Source organism: Nilaparvata lugens, chromosome 5, assembly GCF_014356525.2.
Source record: "Nilaparvata lugens isolate BPH chromosome 5, ASM1435652v1, whole genome shotgun sequence".
Taxonomy (NCBI): Eukaryota; Metazoa; Arthropoda; class Insecta; order Hemiptera; family Delphacidae; genus Nilaparvata; species Nilaparvata lugens.
In genome coordinates, this window is record NC_052508.1 from 65,127,693 (window position 1) to 65,135,395 (window position 7,703).

Here is a 7,703-nt window from a genome sequence, read left to right on the forward strand (position 1 = left end):
TGGTCAACAAGGAAGGGGAACAAAATGGCCGTGTGTGTCTTCCTATTGGTGGGGCGTGTGCACCTGCTGGTCAACAATAAAAGAAGGGGAACAGGTGGGGTGCCTTCCTATTGGTGGGAGGCCGCCATTTTGCTGATGGTGGGGGAAATCCGCCATTTTGGACATTCCTCCTCGCTTCCTATTGGTTGGGGGAGGGGCTTTGGTGGGGGACAAAATGGCCGACACTAGGGCTGGGGGGTGGAGGGGGGAAATCCGCCATTTTGGACATGCCCCCTCGCTTCCTATTGGTTGGGGGCGTGGCCAAAATGGTCGACACTAGGGCTGGGGGGTGGAGGGGGGGGGGGGGGGTTTAGGCCACGCCCCTCGTCTCCTATTGGTCTTGTGCAGAACTCTCAAATCTACACTACTGAAGACTATAAGAAGAAGAAGAATAGGACCTTTTCTAGGTCCACAAGGATGACATTTATGTGTTTGTCAGTGTAAAAATATAAATAATTAATGCAGAGAATCGGCATCGCTATTCTTCTATGTTTATCCACTGCCATTATAAGGTGGACCACACTGTAGACACGTCACGTGACCTGGGAAGTTCCAATCCTGGTCTTCTGATTGGCTCGTGGCAGTGAACGAGATAAATTGGTCCCGATCATTAAAGTGATCCGAACCTACCATCAATACTATTACAATGCGGCGCTTCCTAACAAGATGGCGGATTTTTGCATCAGGGTACTAGCCAAGTTTCCATGCTGTATGACATACACTGTGATGACACACCATTGCACAAAAGTCGTTCAACTCTTAAACTGTGACTAATTTCAGGTTAAAATTATCTAAACAGAGGTCATACCTGTTTGATTCTCCTGAAATTAGGGACGTTCCGATACTTACTGGTATCGATACTTTGCTTCCGATACTGGTGGTATCTGTATCGGTATCGAATGATTCAATACTTTACTGGTATCGATATGCAAGTTGGAGTATCAAAACGGTATCAAATGGCGAAATGGGTAAAAAAGTAGTTCACTTCATTTAATGACATAATCATAAATACATTTTTTTATAAATTTTATAAGATTATAAGGATTAATATAGATGAAAATTATAGTACTGATTCGTATTTGCCTAGTGTAGCAGTTACCAGACATTATGACATCACTAATAACAAACCGTACATAACTGACTCAAGATCAGTCAATATTGGTTCAAAAATTATCAATTTGATCTACTATTAAGACCACATTCATAATTCTTGAACAAATATTCCTACAATTTGAAATCAAATTGATAATTTTTTAACCAATATTGACCGAGCTTGAGTCATTTACCATCTTTGGGGACGTTCCAGTTCCGATACCACCATTCTTTCGATACTTGGTATCGAAAGGAGAGTATCGATATTAGTAAAGTATCGAAAGAAACGTATTGATACCCTTATTGACCAAACTGGAGTCATTTTCCCATCTTGCCAGAGGGTCTTCTTTGTTACGACAGACTATTGAGACTATTTGATAGATTGCAGTTTTGCAGTTAGTAGATAAGTATTTTAGTTGGTAATTCCGATACTTAATGCTCACTCGATGCTTTTGGTATCGGTACTTTTCTTTCGATACTCGTGGATCGATACTTATCTTTCGATACCAATTCGATACCAAGTCACAGAATATACAGAATGGAAACTTGTAATCAATCGCCTATCTAACCAATGCTTTTTACATGACGCCAATACTAAACACGTCACGTGACCTTGGGAAGTTTCAATCCTGGTCTTCTGATTGGCTCGTGGCAGCGAATGAGATCAATTGATCCGGATCATTGAAGTGATCCGAACCTACCATCAATACTATTACAACGCGGCGCTTCCTAACAAGATGGCGGATTTTGGCATCAGGATATAGCCAAGTTTCCGTCAAAGACCTTAAAGAGATATCTTTAAGGTCTTTAAGGTCTTTGGTTTTGGTCTTTTGGTCTTTGGTGCATCTTTAAGTCTTTGGTTTCCGTACTGTATGCATACTGTGACCAAGTATCGAAAGAATGGCGGTATCAGAACGTCCCTACCTGAAATTTAACTTAAAATCTAAAATGTAACCTGGTTCTGTTCAACCGGGACTTTTATCGAGAATGGTATGGAATCATTGTGAAAGTAATCATAAGACTACTCTAAATCACAATGATCCTCCAAAAAGTACAACAAGCTATAAAAACACATTTATCTATTATTTAATGTGGGGTGCAGCTGAACAGAAATTCGCACAAAACTCTGGCGAGAGGCAGCACCTATAAAGTCAGTTATCAGTGACAAATTCAATGTAAACTGAATTGAAATCCATTTACAAAGCTCTTCACACATCAAAGATGGTTTTTTGATAGTAAAATTTGCAAAAATAATCCCCAAATTTAATGAAAAAACGTGATCAAAGTTCCACTGACGGAAAATCGAGTAGAGAAAAGCTTAATGTAGTTGTAAAAAGTGACGCTAGATAACGCTGGCAGCGAGCCTGATACAAACCACCATGATACTGTATCATTGGACAAGCGACGGAATGCTCTAAGTGATATGTAGGCCAGTGGTGGATCTACGTGGGGGGGGGGGGGGCTTTCGGGCTCAAGCCCCCCCCAAAACGCCTAAATTTTTTTTTGTAAGAATGTAAATTTTATACAAATATAATTAGTTTGAAGCTGGTAAAGTATATTCATTGGCAAGAATGACCTAATTCCACTACTACGTGTCAAACAAAAGCATACGATGTCAAAAGCACACAAGGCGTTTACAGTTCCTGTACAGCGACTAGCGATGAATGACAGTATTAATTCTCAGACCATCACTTCAAGTCTCCAAACAAAAGTTCCAACTGTGTCCCCATCATTATTTATTCATCTCCAGGCAGTAGAACTATTTCGAAATATTAAATGTACGATGTACTTAAAAATAAATCCTTTTCATATTTTTAATCTGTCTTTTATTAACATTAATGTATTTCATTATTAAATAAATAAACAAAACATCCTGAAAACTTTTACTGTGAAACACACGTTTTTACTCCATAAAACTTCAACAATTAACTTCATTAAATGTAAGCCCTTTCACAAAATTTTCCCCTGTTCAGCCCCCCCCAAAATAAAATTCTAGATCCGCCACTGATGTAGGCCAACTGGTAACAGAACTACTAGTGTAGGGTTTCAACTACTACTACACTTCCACTAAATATTATAAGGGGGAATGAAATATGATAACAAGAGGAAAACAAAATAACTGGTACTTTAATTAATTGGCATCCTTCGGTTAAGTATGATAATATTAATCTTTACTATTCTAAAAGGTAAAATATAAAATATATATGTATATATATACAAATACAATTTATTAAAATGAAATTAATAGGGGAACTACTCGCTTGCTGCTAATGATACAATCTTTGTAGTTATGAAAAATTGAGAAAAAGATCTTACCAGTAATCACCTATCTTTCGAAGATGGCTTCCCCCTTTGGCATTCACTGGTTGAAACGCGGCTTAACTGTTAGTATTTAAAAACAGATTTAACTGAACCAATGAATAGGTTCAGAACTTGTCTCCCTTAATAATACAATTATTTTTAAACTGCCCGATCTGTGACAGAATAACTGTATTTTGAAACGAAACAAATCTATCATTTTTCACTGAATCAGCCGGACTTTACCCACAGTCCAAACGAACAGAATGAACGAGCTCTGCCCCAAAAGCTAAATTTTGAGTATTAATATAAACTCAGTCAATGCCAAACATGAAAGCCATCTCAAGTACATATTTCTATCTATCGCACAAGCACACGTTTGCTATTAAAAAACAGAGAGAAGCTAACGTTAATATTGACAACAAATAAAATAAACAATCTTTCTGTCAATTACAAAAGATTGTTCAAAGACAAAATAGGTACTGTTAATTGAACTTTTAATTTAAAAACTCTACTAGTAGTTCTGTGAACAGTAGAGATCACGCAGTATTCTCATCCTCAACTGATTGAAACTATAGACTTTATGGAAACGACAAGGAATGTTGTGTGAGTGCGCCACACCAAATTTTTCCTAAATTTTTACACAGGCGCAGGTATGATATTTAGGAGTTCCTGGTTTAAGTTAGTTTGTATTTAATTTATAATATACTAATTACTACTATTAGAATTAGATACTAATTACTATATCTAGTTCAGTTTAAAATCAAAATTTAACCTGCCCCAGTGCAACCGGGACAATTAAGTTTAATTAAGACAAGAAAAGGTATGGAATCATCGTGAAAGTAATAATAAAGTTACTCTAAATCACAATGATCCTCCAAAAAATAACTATAACAAATAGGCCTATAACAAAGGTTAAGAACATCATTAATGTGAGGTGCACCTCAACAGAAATTCCCACAAAACTCTGGCGAGAGGCAGCACCTATAAAGTCAGTTATCAGATGATAAGTTCAATGCAAACTGAATTGAACTCCATTTACGAAGCTCTTCACACATCAAAGATGGTTTGTTGATATTAAAATTTGCAAATCTCGTCCCCAAATTTAATGAAAAAATCTGGTGTGGAACACTCACACAACTTTCCTTGCTCATTGATCTATAAGCCTCATTCTTAAACGAGGATAATCTAGGGGAATAACATTATGCCGATTGGCGGCTTAATAATTTTATTAAAACTACGATTATACTATTGTTATTGTTTTCAGAGTACATTTTCCTTTGTTTGAATTATGAAATTCAAGGATTTTTTAAAAGTTGTCAAAACAGCTGTTCTACAAATAAAATATCGACGTGTGTTCTTTTGAATAAACTGCTCTACCCACCTACCTCAAGCACGAGAAGGAGGTTACAAAGTAAATTTCTCAAGAATGGGGTGGACCCCCTGTTAGTTTCTCAGGGAGGAAACTCATGCTAGTTTATAGAGCTGATATATAATGTGATGAATCTTTCAAATAGATCTCATGAAAAGAGAGAAAAATTGTGATTACCTTTTAAAATAAAAGAATTTGCTAAAGGAATAGTTAGCGACCGAGCGATAACACTTACTTATCAGTAACTGTATATTTGATAAGAGTACCGTTCTGTACTGAATATTTTTCTAGGAAAATTATTCAATAAAATTATAATTATTTTGCAAATAAAGCACAAATTATTTACGAATTGCTCATTGATTTTGAGGTTACACTTTGTTTACTATCGATCAGATGTTTTTAAAACAGTTCGAACGCAGCTGACTGATTCAAAGTATTGTCAAATGTCACGCTGGCTTCACGTAAGATATAATACCATCTCTAAAAATTAAAACTATCCATAAAGGATCAAGAATTTCAAAAAAAAAAATAAAAAATAAAATGTATGTGTTATCATTGAAATTATTTATTATTTAAGAAATTATATTATATGTCAGGTCTTATTGTAACTAAATAGGTCATAGCATGAAATTATATTATTGATAAAATGGCAGAAATTAATTATAACAATCTCAAACCTAATAAAAATGGTACAAGAGTATTAATTCCTTAACGATTTAATTCAACTGAACCACATGGTAATTAAATCTCTTTGGCCAGCCTAAGCCAATCATAGTGCATAGAAATAGCACCAAGAAGGTGATCGTTTGAAAGCAACACATGTTAATCTATTATCAGACACCAACCCTGCCTTATCATTTACGCTAGCACATGTACATTGTATGAGAAGAACTATGTCTATAAGATTAAGCAGTTTTAAGAATTACATAAATTGAATTATTATTGTAATTAAAGGAATTGTATTCTACTGCTTGCCACTGACGTCATGTTTACGTCACAAGCGTTCTACCAATGGCAAATTTTTATGCAAATTATTACATCGAGATTCTGAGAAGCAAGGTCTAGCCTAGAAGCTTAGAGAAAAGACAGCACTTCCCTTTTGAAATCCTTACTGGTCAGATCTCTTTTTATAGTTACCAAAGACCTATTTGTGAAAACTTCTTGTTCGATTTTAAATGTTCTATTTGTGAGCCGATATTTTAGGCCAATTTATTTGTTATTCGTAAATTTCTGTTTTCATCAATCGATAAATTTAAAAGTTTAAAGTAAATTATCCCTTAATTAATTCGGTGAAGGAGATATTTAAATTAAAATTCCCCACGTGCTGAAACCGAAGCCTGGATTGCCGCCGATCAAACGATTTTTGATCTAAAGAAGAAAACCACGACCGCCAAGGAAATTCACGTGAGTTATAAGTTTTAAGAGGGGCCCCAATCTACGCTTCGAAAATATTTCAGTGCAGAAACATAAATTTTTTCTTCGTTAAATTATTGGCCACGCCGACAAGCGCTTTAGCATTTAAGAGTCTAGAATTTATTCATATTTAATTTATAAGAATTTGTAGTTGATTGACTATCCTCCGCTGCCTGAACCACGACCCCGAGCATTTTAAAAAAAATATTTTCTATAATTCATTTTTCACTATTTTTTCAAACTGTTAAATTTTATCAATTGTAAAATTCTGTTGAATCACGCATGGTATCATGCAAGCACAAGAAAATTTTTAACTGTTCTGTTAATACTAAATTATTATCAACCTGTAAATCAAATTCTGAACCTGCACTGTATGATTGCATATTTTATTGTAATATATTTCAGTTTTGTTAATTCGCTTTCTGAGTTCGATTATTTCTTAAGCCTGTCAATTATTGTGTCTGATACGTTCTATATCATCAAGAACCGATCGAATACGATCATTGGAATAATTGAATTAAGCTGGATATTGGAACAGGTCTAAGTGGATGTAGCGAGTGGGGTCAGATCGAGATATTTATTCTTTGTCCTTACCTGCTCATACATCAGCTTTTATCTGTTACCTACCTCGACTTAGGAGCGAATGCATCAATTGTACAGCAGAGGCAGCCAGAGATCATATAAATTCCTACAATAGAGCTTAAAACCCGACAAGACTCTGTTCTCGAAATATATTCTGAACGATATTTGGTCCAAATACCGTATTTTAATCCTTCAGAACTTATTAGAGACGCAGTCCCGTAAATTATCTACATCGGGATTTTTGCTCGACCTGTATGATTTTGTATGCTCATTCTTCACAGGTAATAATTTTAAGGTATCCGTCTTCAGTGTTTAGCGATCGCTACACTACTTATAAAAATTTCATCACTATACAATTTGTCATTAGAAGAGTCAAGGGTGAGCGAGCGTTTAGGCCTCCCGCGATTCCGACAATTGTATTGAATCTTGTAGTGAATCAATCAGTCTGGTGTACATTCAGCGTCCACGCACGCAATTACAAAATTTATAGCCGCTACACCATTGACTCAGTACAAGATTCACTCTACATGTGTGAAGCCATCAAATACCACTCCACATGATTTGCCGTCCCAACGTGAGGCATTTGGATACTGCTCTACATGATTTGGCGCCCAACAGTGATAGGCATTGAAGAGGTGGATAATCGACTACGAGGATTAGTTAGTTGCTCAGTATACTATAGCGCTGACAACGAGAAAATTTTTGAAAAATTCATGGTTGTGAATTTTTTCGAATTTAATATTGACTGTTCACTGTTATATAAAATAACAAGAAGTACCATACCCAATTTTTGAACGGAAAAGAAATTTATCGATTGATGAATTTTTAGAGAAAAAATCGAACTCAGAATTTTATTATCGTGTTATTCGAAAATTGGTCATACTATAAGTCATAGGTATAAGAGATA